Consider the following 16,095-nt stretch of genomic DNA (forward strand, 5'->3'; position numbering starts at 1 on the left):
CTGGTTTGAATTTTTTGTTCCTGTTAGTACAGAAACTACAGGAAAATCCAAAATGCCTGATGAACTTTGCCTAAAGTAAGCAACCATCGTTTACTACTTGCCCTGGTCTAAAGGAAAGAACCACAAATAGTGTTTTTTTTTATACAAAGTCAGTACACATGACATTTACAGCACAAAGAACCAGACTCCCATAAATGTTAAGAAATAGCTGTGCACMCTGACCACAGTATTTGGACTTCAGTTACAGAACACCAGGAAGTCTCTATTATGAACATGAGTGTCTCGTTTTGTAAATAACATTAAAATTCATATGAAAGCAGTAATATCTTGGTGGGCACCTAGGAATATAACCTTGTTATCTATGTATCGTACTTCAATCAGAGTTATTTCCTTAATAAAAAAACAAAACAAACCTGTGAACAGGGCAATTAAAACAAAGACTAGAGGTGACAAGAAAAGAACKCTTACATTAAACTGAATGTGCAATGTCATAAATGCCTGGAAATTATTAGCACATTCTCTATTAACTGAAAGGAAAAAAAAATACTTTAAAAATCGAGCTTGTATTTTCAGGGAGACTTAGAAATTCCCCTCTGACTTTCTGCTTCTGAAATTGCCCACAATCTTTGCATGAACAGATGATCAAAACCAGGTCTTGGAGAGAGTTCTGAAGTTCATCYTAAAACCTTCAAGGAACCCCTACAGGTGGATACTCACTTTCTGTTCCACAGCAATGCCATCATTTCTTGTACCAAGGCTTGCACAGGAACCAAAGTAAACAATGACACCTCTAYTGTGCTTTGCAAGCTATTGTCAACCCTGACAACAAAATGATCCCTTCTGAACTGCCAGGTAAAAAACAGGGCTGGGAAAAACTCGGTGGATACAACTCAGCTTCAGCCCATGTCTTCTCAGAGATTGCAAAGATGCACTGGCATATCCTTGGAAAGCTTTATATTTATTGCCTATTTTTCTATTAAGACAAAATCATTGTAAAATATTGGGATTTTTTTCAGATTCTTTAGTAATCTGTAACTTCAAAGGAGGCCACTAATGATACAGCTGGCTCTAAGCAAACCTAAATCTTTGAAGCAGCTAACATGAAATAAGCTCAGTCAGCAAGTGACATAAAACATTGGACAGTGAACAAGGAAAAATATTTTATTTGCAAATGTGTATCATAATAGCCAATAGCCAATGTGTAGAAAGCATATTCAACTATAACCGAAGTTATTCTTCACCTCATGTTTACCCTAAGAAATAAATACTCTGTAAATGCACTGCAAATTCACCTTTGGGATGTAGAATATGGACAAGTCCAGACTGCAGGTAACCCTGTAACTGCAGACTCTCATTCTTCCCTAAAGAAATTCAAACATCAAAAACCCTACACTACTGTTTAGATAAATCCTACTTACAAAGACTTATGAACTTCAAAATCATGTGCAGTCTTTTCCAACTAGGGGATACCTGACTGCAAAGTCTCCTGTGAGAACACTCTCAAACACCAYTGGCCTCCTGTTGCCTTGTGCTGTTTCTGTAGGGTAACATCCRTTGGTCCCATATACCTTTGGATCTGAATTACCCCTGTAAGTGTGTGTTCCTGTGCAGATCACTGCCATGGGTCTGACAGGAATAGTTCAAGAGCCACACGAGATGATTACGCTCTTGAATGCCCAAAAAAGACCAGTTGTAGTATTTTAAAAGGGCCTATTGAATACCCAAAAAAGACCAGTTGTAGAATTTTAAAAGGGTCTATTGAAACGCTGGCACAGTGAAACCAAAGGTGACCTGGACACCTCCACACTCGGAGTGTAACTGTCCCACTCCCCAGGGATGCAACTCACGTGTCTGGAGTTGCACTACTCTGCATYTGCCTGGTAATTAACACCCTTCTTGTGACTGAACATCAAAACAAACAAAGCCTACATCCTTCTTGTACCATGACTAAATTAGGAAAAGGGCTATGAAAATTATGCTCATTACTCTGGGTCTGAATTTTGAGATGAGCCTGATCAGTCCTTTCAATTTTCCTGCATTCACCTACTGTTTTTCCCTGTAAAATATATGTAATAACAGCTATATGGCTCTCTTGTGAAGACCCTAAAAGCAATATCCAGCTCCTATTCAATGCATTTTTAGCATTTGAAACATTTCACAAGCACTAACTCACAATGTTATTAATACTCTCCCGAGTGAAATTAAGTATTTTTAATTAAGACTGGATAGCCTGAAGATAAATGCTGAGTACTGCAAATAAGAAAGGCCTATCTATTTCACACACAGGCAAACAACATTAGTTGAATGCCTCAAAAACCACATGTGCTGAAAATCTTCCCGACTGGAACAGAAGATTTAAACCAGGCCATATGTAAGGGCAGATTCTCAGCTGAAACCACGGCCAGGGCTCAGCAATGAGTGTCCAGCCAGGGCTGGGTGGGTACCTGCCAACAGTTACTAGTGGCAACAAACACTGCAGCAATTCCAGGAGCTTCAGACTTGGCTGAGCTAAACAGAGAGCTTAAATAAAGAAACACAGATACTCTCAGAAGGTTTTTTATTTCATTTTTGTTTACACTTGTCCTACTTGTTTATGCTCCTGAGGTCCTACAGATGTTTACCTGATAGATGCACTGGTCAGTAGATTACAAGGAAGATTTGGGCAGAACTACTGAAGTGATTATCTAATCTCTTCTAGTACTTAGGCTAGTTGATATCCTTATTTAAAGGCCTATGGCCAGAAATTGAGCATGTTTTGTTTCATGGGATGTGTCCATTTCCAAATACTGATTGTACAATCTTGGGAGGGTCAAATAGAAAAAAAMCCCCAATCCTAGCATGACTCCGTTTATCCCAGAATGACAGAATGGTTTGGGTTGGAAGAGACCTTAAAGCCCATTTCATTCCAATCCCTGCCATGAGRAGGGACACMTTCCAYTRTYCCAGGTTGCTCCAGGCCCTGTCCAACCCAGCCTTYGCCACTTCCAGGSATGGGGCATCYCCAGCTTCTCTGGACAGCTGTGCCAGGGCCTCACCACCCTCACAGGGAAGAATTYCTTCCCAATATCTGATCTAAACCTACCCTCTGTCAATTGTCTCCAGCAGCTGTACCATGACTATGATAAACAGATTTTTTTTATTTAGTTCCATGTATCCAAGAACAATTTTATTTAAAACAAGACTAGCACATTTATCAAAATCARCTCTCCATGGAAATATTTTTTAAAAGTCAAGCTAAAAGGTAAACACCAATCAATACTACAATAACTTAATAAATGTCAGAGCTCTAATTAAATGACTGATCATTTCAGGTTATGTGTTGACTGAAAATAATCCTATGCTCAGCAATTAGAGGGTTGGGTACATTGTACCTTAATTTTAAAAACTGCAAAGAAACAAACTCTCACACAACTTAGGTAGGACATTAAAGCAAAGTCATGGCCTCTACAGAGATACCAAGCTTTTCATGTCTGTTGTTACAATTTAACAGGCAACATTCAATGATTTTTTTTTCATATGGAATTTCTAAATGGTTCTTCTTTTGAGCTATAAAGTCATTGTGAATTCTAAGCAAAACCATAAGATAAAAAAAATAGTGTAAAAAGCAGTTTTATAATTTATTTTGCTGGTTGAAACCATTTTTTCATTACTTGGGAAATTTCCTTGAACAACAACTTGAATTTGTTGTGCAATGACAAAATTTCTATTTTTTTCATTAACAGCTTACAGAAACTCTGATCTTTCAAATCCTGTTGTGGAATTAACAAAGTAAAGATACCTGCAAGCATCTGTCTCAAAAAAAACCCAACAAAGCCCGTAAGCCTTTACAAGGGAAGAGCCAGCTCAATCCTCTTTCAGTCTTCATTCAACACAATTGGTTCACTTCTGTCAGAATTAGTTAACACAGTGCTTCAGCCTTCAATAACTAAATGAAACTAAAATCACTTCCTACATTCATTCCTGGGAGGAGACAAAGGATTTGTCACAGAGAGTGACAAAAATCCAAGATGACTGCTTGGCTATGAAACACCTGTGAGAAACACCAAGTGTGGGACAGAGCCTCTTGTGCCAATCTGAATACCAYTAGGCCTTGGGACTCATCCCTTAAATGCAGAATTAATTTAAATAYTATTTATCCTTTAAATTTTCAACTTGCTTCTCAAAGTGTAAAGTCCAAGTAAAAACCATGTCCGGTTAAAGACACCAGAACCTTCTCCAAACCTGCAGAACTCGATGGCCAAGTCTTGGTTGGGACACCAAAGGAAGCCAGTTGTTTACAATTCTTCTTTTCATATATGTCTTATGCTTTCAAACAAATTTTTTCAAAGACAATAAAAAATTTTGTTTCCCACCCTGGGAGGGGATAGGAATAGCTTTTTCAGTGGAAACAACCTCACTGAAACATGGAACTATGTAGATGCATAAACAATTGTATGCACAGAATTCACTGCCTGTGAAACCTCTTAAATGAACATTTTAGAAGTTATTCAAGGAATCCTCTGACAAGACAGTAAAGGCAGAACCTGACATTTCTGACATGTTACAGGACAAAAATTCCTTTGAAAAGCTCCCAGGCCTTTTCATAGAGCATTTCAAAGCCTATTTTTACTGTACAATAAAAACCTGGAAACAGAAATTAATTTAGGAGTACACTTTTTACCTTTCTTTTTTTTTAATATGGGAAACACAAAGAATGAAGAACCTACAAATACTTAAAGCTGAAAATCAGCACACCCACTCAGTGACACAGATCCCCTACTCTAATACACCCACCCTAGTGTGATATTTAAAGATCACCTGGCTCAAGAAAACCTATTTTTGTGATAAACAGGTAAGCCTATTTTTAAAAAAGGGCTATGAAAAATCATATGCAACTGAGCAAATAAGGGCTCTTTCATGTGGAACTGTTTCTCATTAAAGATAGGGGTTTCTCCTCAGCAGCTTCAATATGAGATTGTCATTTTTCTCCTCTTCAAGCCATCGTGGAATACTCCCTATGGATCTAATGCTGTGAGATGTGAAGTACCTCATAAGAAATTAATTACCTCAGCCTCTGCTGCTACAACTGGAGTACCAAGGGCTCTCCTCCCTGTTCCAATTACCCTTTTCCAATCAATATGCAGGAACAGCCTTGAATTTAAAGCCTCTCAGTAKAACTCTTTTTTGACATTTAGTTACATATTGTTTGTAATACTACAAAAATGTAACTCTAGAGAAGCACCCATGAAATAGCCTAAAAAATGCAGAAGCAAAAATTTAGAATGCATAACCTTTAATTATTAAAAAAAAACACAGACATTTTCAGATCCTAATTAATCCTAAAATCTCAGAAAGAGTTATGTTGCTGGAATATGCAAAACATTGCACATTTTAATCCACTCTTCAAAACACTRCTGTCAATCAGCTGAAGGTGGGGAGAGTGGCCCTCTCTCAAAGGACAGAACTAGGATTTTTATCCTTGGGATTATAAATGCTCTTGAAAGTGACTGTAATCCAGCCAAAATAGATGAGGAACGGACACTATTCTGATCTTTTATTATTTCTTCCTGATATATAAGACAAATCTCTCATCAGATCAGTTTTTCTCCTACTTTTTCACACTGGGAATATCAGAAAAGTCCAGCATGATTCCAAGGTGATCCTAAAAAAAACACCCATATTTTATATTATATATTTTATATYACATTTTATTTGGGAAAGTGTCCTGGGAAGTGCATGTGTCATAACTGGTGTGTTGCAGAGCAAATGCAACCATCACTTACTGCTCCTAATGCAAAAACCAAAAGCCACAGGCASTTCATGTTTGAAATATGACAGTCTTTTAAACCTTGCTAGAGAAACCTTAAAGGCCAATAGTACTTTATTTTGGTTTGCATTTCAACTCTAGGCCTATTGGAGGAATCAGCAGGAAGTAAAAAGGACGTTACATTTCTTTTAATCAGATGTTACTGTCACTCACAGATGATGCAGGAAGAAAAGTCAAACGTAAGTAGAAATAGAGCAATATTGTTGAACTGACAGCAAGAAGTATACTYGAGGTTAATCTGCTTTTTACTAAGGAGCAATTTTCTAAGTTTCTAGTATGGAAGTTTTTAATTAAATATCCATCTCCCTTTCACCAAAGTGTTCTGGCAGTTTTACAGCAGGAAAATAGAAAATTAGTTGGAGAAAATCTCATTCTACAGCAGCAGCAGCAGACTTTCCTATGATGAACTATCATATAAATTGCTTGGAGATTATATGCTGCTATGAGAAAGAGGAAGGGGATGGAGGGAGAAGAAAATTCAAAATAAAATATAGTGGAGTTGCTGAGACAGTCCTCCTCATCCAGACTGTATAAAAGTCTTAGCTGTACTCTAAACCCAAAAGTTATGGTCTKAAACAGCAGCCATAAATAGGGAAAAATGTCCAGCACCAAGCTACTCACATTCTGCCATACCTAGGGACAGACTGAGTTAGTGTAGGTTCCAAAGTRCTACAGCAAAGGCACATCCTGATTTTTTCAAGAAATCAAAAACAAACTTACTGTGGCTTTTGATTTCCTTTAATGCAYGATGTACTACATAAAAGGATTCCAGTAGACTTCAGTGGAGTGTAACAGCACTCAAATCAAACAGCACTATAAATATATATACCTATATATTATAAACGTACACCTATATATAATATATATACATATATATCTCAAAATATATAGGGAGACTGAAAAATTGCATTTCTTTAGAAAAAAATTCTTTCAAGTCCTCATAGCCCCTCCATGTCATCCAGTACCATCACACTTTCTCCCTAAATTCCCACTATATCAAAGCATACCATGAAGAGAGAAGGAAGGTATGACAGTAAAACTAAGAGGTTTGCTGTGCTGGCACACTGATTATTCTGAGAAAATCTCTATGATACTATTGATGATCACTTACAGAACAGACATGATGTGATACTTCTTTTAACAGAAAACCAAGCACATTTCTGTATCACACTGGATGGAAAATGAAAATTGATTTCCCTGATCTTGACTCACACATARCTTACACATTTCTGTGGAGTTTTCCACAAGGAAGTGGGTTGACATAAATATGGGTAAGTGAGAGACCCTCTAAATATGAGAGAACTGGGCCTACAGACAGAAATCATAGAAAACAGCTACCCATCAGACTTCAGCTCTGCACCAGGCAGAGCTTGGTCATTTCAAATTACACACACGTTATGGATGTGGCTCTATTCAAAACTAYTTCTAAATAAAAGTTAAATGCTGAAACCCCAAACAGACAAAAAAAATGTAATTCCATTTAATTAGGTATTAATTATATTAGTTAATCCCTTTCTAATCCAGAGTAGTTAATTTCATTTAGCACCATACTGGGATGCAATATGTGAATCTAGGAGGCTGGGAGGCACTCAGCATGTGCAGTGAATGAAAATCCAGCTTTCAGGGAAAGGACTAAGCCAAGTTTTCAAATTTACAGATATTCCAGCTAAACACTCCCCAGCAGTGAGTGTGTATAATGAGCCCAGACTGTGTGCACTCCCTTATACTTGCCCAGTCTAAATAGAGGACTATGAGTTAAGAGGGAGGAAGGTTTGGGATATCAGCACAGTAAATGGTCATTGRTGCCATCACCTCACTGGGGGAATTCAGTCACTCCTGCATAAAACACACCCCTTTTTATACACAATGAAAATGGCTCCAAGGTGGTATTCCTAGAAACTCATGACTAAATGTTTCAAATATTCAACTGTTATTTAAAAGAAATCACTACTGTTAGCTGGAGAAGACCTCTTCAGACAGTTTTTGTTGTTAGCACTTCTGSGGAATGAACACAATAGAGATTGGTAGAAGAGCACTCAAATGATGCTTTTACATTGATGAGTGCCAGAAAGGGGCCCTTGCATAGCCATTTACTCAGCAGATGSATTTGGAGAGTGAGAAATCAGTGCATTACTCAGACTGTTGGATTATACTCTCAGCACAAGTTTGAAGGTCCTGGGCTCCTGTGCTACAAGAGAGAAAAAAGCCCYAATTTGTTAAAAGTAGCAGCTAGCAAATGGAAGCAGGAAGGCTGGATGTGATGGCATGCAGGAAGACAACTGAAAATTAGAGTCTCCTGCAGGGCAGGGATCTGCAGAATCCTGCATGAGATCAGGGGACTCTGCTATTCGGGRCATATTCCTCTGCACATCCATGCAGAAATTCCCTGTGGCTTTTTCCCTATTTTATACAGAAAAAAATCCAAATATACCTGTGGAAGCATTCAAACTCAGCATGCAGTATTTTTCACATTCTAACATAGCAATCATACTTTATGTTGGAAGTTCATTTTCTGCAGGACCTTTACCTTAAATGTTGTAGAGAATTTTTGTCTAAATTAAAAATTCAAAGTTTCATGTTTGATTTTTTTAACTRTTCATATACCTAATTAGCCAAGGAATTAATTTATTATAAATTGACCTAAATTTGCATATAATTGTCATCAGCTCCATGGAAGAGTATAGCAAAAAAAAAAAAAAGGAAAGGAAGAATATCTATCCAGTACATAATCACTAGAAAAGTAACTAGGAATAATGGTGGGTAAAGCAAAAATACTATGGAGCTCAAAAGCATTTTTTCTTTAAGATTTACACCAATTCCTTCACTTTCAATGAATTCAATAAATTAAATACTTGGCTCAAATCTAATAAGTAATCTGTTCTTGCTATAAATGTGTGCTAYTGAATTTTATGTGAAGTTTAAGAAATGTGTAAAATACACAAAGTCAGAAGATTAAAAGCAAAAGGTTATATAAGATCTTCATAAGTATAATTYCCTAGTTGTATTGTACATGAAAATTCAAACATTTATAGTTTGCATTTCTATATAAATGTATATAAGATTCATTTATATTAAAGAAATATTCAGGTTGTATGGACCTGTAATCAAGGTCTTAAAAGATCTGCTGTTTCAATACCCTAAAAGCGGGCACATTCTATGCTCCATTGTGTAAGATTTGAAACGTTTCCTCAGTAAAACCATGGAGCATTTGCTCTGGGATCTCCCTCCCTGCTCCTCACGATGGTGTTAGGGGAGAGCAGCTGCCCCTACTGCAGTATCTCTCAGCACATGTTGGGTGCTGAAACAGGAGTAACAAAGGGCAGATAGGAGGCAGAAACCCACCCACGCTGCCAACTTAAAGGAACAGTTACTGCTAAAGAAGGCTCCTTTATTCTAGAAGGGGTAGCCAGTTACCATTTCATTTATTGGCTGGCAGATAGTTTTGAAGTTTCTCATGTCCTTACTGATGAAGTGCCACCCTGCCAAAAGCCACGTCACTGCCTGGTTCTTCCCAGAGGCTGGAGCATGGGATGGCAGTGCCAGTGGGGCTGCAGGTGGCACCCAGGAGCTGTGCAGAGCTGCAGTGTCAGCCCAGCCCCAGAGCCTGGCAGGACTCCTAGAGAGRCTCTGGCTGGTGCAGGACAATCCTCAACCACATGCAAAAATAAATAAAGATAAATGCATTAGACTGTATTTAGCTTAGAGTATAAACCCTCTTTGGACTGAAAGAGCTGCCAAAATTGCAGGCTAATGTCATGGGATGCTCAAAAAGAGCAAGTGCACAAACCTCTCAATCTACCATATTTGAGAGCCATGTTTAAGCATTGCAAATCAAAGAAAAGCAAATTTTATATTAATTTGAAACATGAATACTGTTAATAACTTCCACAGGAATATTTTGGCATATAGTAAAACCAGGAACAAAATTCTGAGAATGAAGATAACATGATACTGATTARTATTTCTCTTACTTCAGACCTTCACGAATAAATACTTGCTGTCATACTATGAACAGTATGGCAGAATGTAAGCCCCCCTCTGTAAATCCTCCCCTTCACTCCTGTCACACCAAAAGATATCCACACAGTCCTGTTCTGAAACCACAAGGAAAATGATAGGTGTGTTTGTGGGGCAGAAAAATGTAGAAGCAGTTCAAATATCTATTGTTTACAGAAGTACAAAATAYATTAAATGACCCAGTGATGAAAGCAGAACTTTAATTTGGCATCATCTTTTATATGTAAATAAAAAGACTTTAAAATGCACTTGTTGTATCAAACAGACTTCAGGGTGCCATGCTCCCAGAATGCCACAACAAGCACTGCCTAAAAACAAATGTTTCTGGAAACCTCTTCTATTAACTTACTAAAATTTTCACACTGAAAATATGCATTTTAAAGTCTGCTTTTCAGGGATATTCAATGGTGCCATATGTTCATTTTTAATTAGAGTATGTCTTTCAAAGTAGACAAAATACCTCTTCAATCACATGACAATATTCTATATTAAAAACAAGTAAAAATATAATAATTAAAAAAAACCCCACATTAATGGAATCCAAGGAAACAGAAAAACAATTGTACATGAAAAGCCTTATATCAGATTGTGCTTATAGTGTAAGAAAAAATGGATGCTGTAGTAAACCATATTACTTAAAGCACAAAGCTGATGYGACAGCATGTCTGCAAAGAATGTTAATAAGAGCAAATCCAAAATCATAAAAGAATGAGAATGGGAAAACTAAGCAGAAAAGGCAAAGTAAATATTCCAGGCAAGGTTTCTTCTGTAATTACAAAAAAAGAAATTAAATTATAAATTATGGAAGAGTTGTTTCCTACTCAGAAGACATGAGTGAGAGGGATACTTGGAACTAAAATGAGTTTGCAGAAACAGGACTTAGTTTTGCTTGCTTAAGACTATCAAACTCAGGCTCATGATTTTTTTAAGATTACTGATACACTTCTTCGTTCATCCATAACAACAGCAAATTAAATGTAACACATTTTTGCTATACTCAGGAAACCTCAGATGGGAACTAACACCTAAAAGCCACTGCAGGCACACACTGACATAACTCAAACTCAACGTACTGGGCTAGAAAACCAAAGAGATCACTCAGACCTGACAGAAGGCTCATCCATCTTGGTGCATGAGCCATGCTGAGCACAACAACTTGGGTGAGAAGAGCCTAAATTCTTCCAGGTGGTCTTTCTGCTAATCCAGGCTCAGAAAGACCTGGGTCCTCACACACCATCCAATGCAATTCTGACAGTTAAACAGAGCCATAGAGAACCACAGCACTAAAGCCAGAARATGGCAATAAATGGATGTGCCATGATCCCCGCCCAGTACCTCCCCTTGTCCGTATTAACGGAGCAGGAACCAATTAAAAGATTCTCTGGCTTTGGGGCAGTCCCATCAAATCTCTCAGGACAACTTCAGTGAGCAATAACAATGAGTGAGCAGGGGAGAACARCAGACAGAGCTATGGGGCACTGGAGCTATGTCTGAGTTACACCACCCTGAGAAACMGTTCTGAGAAAAAGGAACAAGGAACTTTGTGTTGGAAATGACCCAGTCAAACAGGAGCACTTCAATCCTCCAAACTGGCCAAGTCCAAACCCAAAAGCKGACAGATGTCAAACAGAATAACACATCCATTAAATCATCACAGTCATCCCATGGCACTCGCAAGCATGTAAAAAAAAAAAAAACATTCTCTCTCTTAAATTAGTGACATTTTAAGCAATACTGGTAGATAGAGGCTGAAGGCACTGGGACAAACAAACCTCTAAAACACWACAGTTAAATCCACCATAAGCAGCACAACAGCAGTGCTCTGAAAAGTCCCTGACAATATATGGGCAATGYGTACTGGGAGCCTCTGAGTATACTTATCCATATTTCAAGAAATTTTGAGAGGGAAGGGGGACGTAGTGCTTGCAAAAGCATTAAGTGCAGGTTTTATTTAGAATACTTGAGTGCATACATACTCTGCAAAAGCTCAAGAAAAGATGCTTCCAGCTCTGTTGACTTTGTTGCTGTTTTTGCAGCAAGTAGCCAACACTCTCCAAGTGCCAGCAGAAATTCTGTGCATAGGGGAGCTCAAATAGGCTAAAGGAAATACATAGTGATATTCACTTAGTCGTCATGTGATAAAGGGATAAAGATCCCTTGTTATATAAAATATCTTTAACTGCTTATCACAATATATATTAAGTATGGCATTTACTGAAAGTGTTGCACTTTCAGTTTACATCCTGAACAGTTTTAAAAGTAGTTTGTTRGCAATCACAAGGTTGGGAAATGTGCAACATACAAATAAGTGCTATGCTTTTAACAAATTTCATCCACTAAAAAAATGACCCTACCTAATGCCATCCAGTATCATTTTTAAAGATAAATGCACTCAGATTTTACCTGTAACCTTAGCTAAATAAAACCAAGACAAAGAAACTGAAAGGTTCAATGCATTAGTTGAAAGAGCTGGTAAACCTCAATGTACTGTAGGCAGTTTTGCTGATAAAGCTGAAAAAAGAAAACAAGAACAAGCTTCTAAGCAGCACAAACAACACTTTGCTTTCATTTTCATATATAATTGAAATACCAAAGAGTAGCATACTCARGGGCTCTAAATGATATATGATGGAAATCAGTGATGAAACAAAAATCAAGCAATTCAATTCCAGCATCAATGAWCATTCAACACGCGGCCGAGAACGACGGGAATTGCCAGGTCCTGCTAACTTTGAATTTTGGAGGTTGTTTCATGGAACACTGCAATCTCTGAATTTATAAAGGACTGATCAGAATTAAAACCACATCATCACTGGGAAGCAAGTGCCGCATCCATTTCAAGCCTGCTATGAAGGGACATTGCCATAAAACAAAGGCACTGACCGACTCTGAGGCTGCGGCAGACAAGGAACAGCCACCCACCTTGGGAATAAATTTACTAATGGAAAAGGGAGAGGTGAGCACAAATGAGCCAGATGACAGAATGGCATCTTGAAAAGGRGCTCTGAACACAATATCTATCCTTTTCAACAGGTTTATTTGTTGTCCTATTAGAGAGCAATGTGGACTTGCAAAGCAGAGCTTTACTGAGCAGTTTTCCTCTAATTTTTTGAAAGAAAAACTGAAGTTCMAGAAACAAAATCTTCGTCACAAATGTTTGTACTGCTAGATTAGCAGTGAACATTCTCTGTAGTTAACAACAGTTAGTCCTCTCTCATTAGCAATTAATGTCCTGTGACTCTCACCTACTACAACACAGCTTTCACAAAATATGGGTCATGCTCCTTGCTGCATAATGATATACACTGTTGAAATAGGTAAAGTGCTGTAAAGAGACTGATCCAATTTTTAATTCATATTTAAATGAGAAAAAATTCTGATTCAATGCACTGATTAATAAGCCAGAAAACAGCCTAAATTATATGTGTGCACAACATGCACTTATTTAGAGCGCAAACAACACTGGTACCGTTCCTGGAATTGAAATTTAAATTAATAGGRAACGTTGCTAAACTGAAAAATGCTTCTAAATTAATTCCCCTCCTTAGCACCATGTACTTCAAAGTTACAGGAGCCATTACAGAAACTCTAAAAGCTGGTGGCTCCTACAAAGGATGCTAAGTACCATCTGTGACCTCATGAAGAATTTACCTCCAAGTTTTTAAACCATTCACCACATTACTAGCGCACTCTCAAAATCTCTTCAGGTTTTTGACACATGCCTGAACAAAATTAAAGCCCTTCTTACTTTGCTTTGCTAACCAGAGTCTCATTCACCTAAGGCCCAACAAAGACAACTTGATTCAATTGCAAAATCAAGATCAGCGAGTCTTGTAAAATACATTTCCTATCTGCAGACTACAAAACACTGTACTAAAAAACATCTAAGTCCCACTTTGGTTTAACAACACAAATGCTGTAAACATTTGCAGATTCTGCTCAAGACCATGTTTAGATTCTGCCCCTTTTCATCTTTGTACCTTAAATAAAACCTGGATCAGTCAAAACCTTGTGAAAACTACACTTTATCACTAATCACTCTCTCATTAATATATATCTCACATGACATGGCCCTAGAAGTGCAGCGATGCCTGTTATCTGTGTTAAACCAGCTGATGATTCCTTGCCACACTCAGACTAAGGCAGCTCTCAGTATTGGAATGCCGAAGAACAGCTACCCCTAGTGATCGGAGAAGTGGGAGATGAACTTCAAAGTCCTTTGTTTACAGCCATTTTTCTCTCATTTTTCTCAACCAGACAAAGAACAAACACTGAGCAAAGACAATACTCAGTATCTAAACACATATTTGCACTGCAACTAATTTTACCAGGAATAGCTTYRYGGATAGGTTTGTGTCACATTGTTAYAYCCAGGTCAGAATTCCAGCTTCAAACACTAATAAACCTCATATAAAGTGTTAAAGCTCCATTTAAATCTCTGTGCTCTGCCTGCTGCAGCACMGAACAGCAAACAGATCCTTCTCAGGGTTTCTGTGCAGTAACAGGAATCCCCCAAGAGGACACCTGTGTGCTCGGACTGCGGCTGGCGGAGTCACAGATCACATCAAATACATCGAGATGCTGGCACAGGAGAAATAGCAAATCACTGAAACATTTAGGCTGGACATTAACACCTTTAAACTCATCAAGTCTAAACATTAAATCAGCACCAAGCCCACCAGTAACCCACGTCCATAAGTGCCACATACATGTCTTTTAAATACTTTCAGGGACAGTGACAACCAGGTGCCCTTGGCCTTCTTGCCCWSCTATGGCACACCTAGGCTCRAGTTGAGCCACTSTYAGCAGCACCCCCCAGTGCCTTTTCCTGCTGCTTCCAGCCCCCTGCCCCAGCCTGGGGCTGCAGAGGGTTGTGACCCAAGGGCAGGACTCAGCACTTGGCCCTGCTGAACCTCAGCCCATGGATCCAGCCTGTCCASATCCCTCTGCAGAGCCTYCTGCCCTCCAGAAGACTGGCACTCCCACCCAACYTGATGTCATCTGCCACCTGCCTGAGGGTGCCCTGGATCCCCTCCCCAGTTCATCACTAAAGACAATGGACAGTGAGCCCTGGGGAGCATCACTGGTGARGCCCCAGCTGGATGCAGCTCCATTCACCAGCATTCCCTGGGCCCAGCCATGAGCCAGCTCTCAGCCCAGCAAACAGGGCAGCCATCCAAACTGTGAGCAGCCACTTCCTCCAGGAAAAAGCTGCAGGAATCTGTGACAAGAGCAGTTTTAAACTCCAGGTAGACAACAGCCACACCTTGCCCTCATCCACTAACGTGGTCACCTGGGCATGGAAGGTGATCAGGTTGTTAAAGCAGCACCTGCCTTTCATGAACCCAGGCTGGGCCTGATCACCAGTTTGCCCTATTTTCATAGAGATGGAAAAAAAATACAATGAGTGTTCTGTAGTACAAGAATGTTCTTCATCAGAAAATTAGGAATGTCCACAGCGAGCAGCAATCTTCCTGATTTGTCTCCTGTGAGTGAACATCCAGCTAAACATTAYCCATGAGAAAGCACTCCTGAAGGATAATTTAGTACCAACATCACAGAACATTTGGAGATGTTTTTTACCCGGAGTTTTCTGACCACTACATGGGCTCTTTACTTAAGTCGCACAGTTACTTTCAAATATGCATAAGACACTCTTTATATTTATCAAAAGATTGATACAGGACTAGGAAAGCAATTTTTACACACAAGCTAGGAAAAAAATAGCATTAAGAATATTCATGTGGCAGGAAATTTAAAGCACACAAGCTGCAACAGCAAAAAGAGATAAGAGTGAGGAAGAAATCAAACATATATTCTTGTGTTTACCTGAAATGAAGGAGAAAGATGTTTGAGAGCCCCAGTAGAGAAAGTCTTCCACYGAATTAAATGTCATATCACTGAAAAAAATTATGAAATGTCTGTCCRTCTTAAAATAAGTCTTTTTGCAAATTATTTTCTATTAGATTAAAACACTATTTCCCTTCTGAAAGGGAAATTGGATAATGTGTGCTGGCCTGTTCGAAAACAGGGAGACACGTTTTCATCTTTATCACGCAGAAGAAAGTAAGAAATAAATTTAAAGCACAGTTCAATGTGCATTGTTCACCAGYAAGTATTAACTGGGCATATTGTAATATGAAAAACACAACATATAGAGACAGACTCTTACAAATTCACCTTGGGTGGGAAACAGTTGATATCAAGGAATATTACTTCTAGAGCCAGGGAAATGTATCTGTCAGGAAATAAAAGTAAGGTCAAGCCATAGA

The 16,095-nt window shown here is 38.6% G+C and overlaps 1 protein-coding gene across 1 annotated transcript in view; it reads right to left on the reverse strand.

The window, feature by feature from the left end:
• CTNNA3 (catenin alpha 3) overlaps nt 1-16,095 on the reverse strand; it is a 335,868-nt gene that overhangs the window by 113,258 nt on the left and 206,515 nt on the right. The window lies entirely within an intron of this gene.

This window comes from Malurus melanocephalus, unplaced genomic scaffold, assembly GCF_030028575.1.
Source record: "Malurus melanocephalus ecotype Western Australia unplaced genomic scaffold, MMel_1.1 scaffold_327, whole genome shotgun sequence".
Taxonomy (NCBI): Eukaryota; Metazoa; Chordata; class Aves; order Passeriformes; family Maluridae; genus Malurus; species Malurus melanocephalus.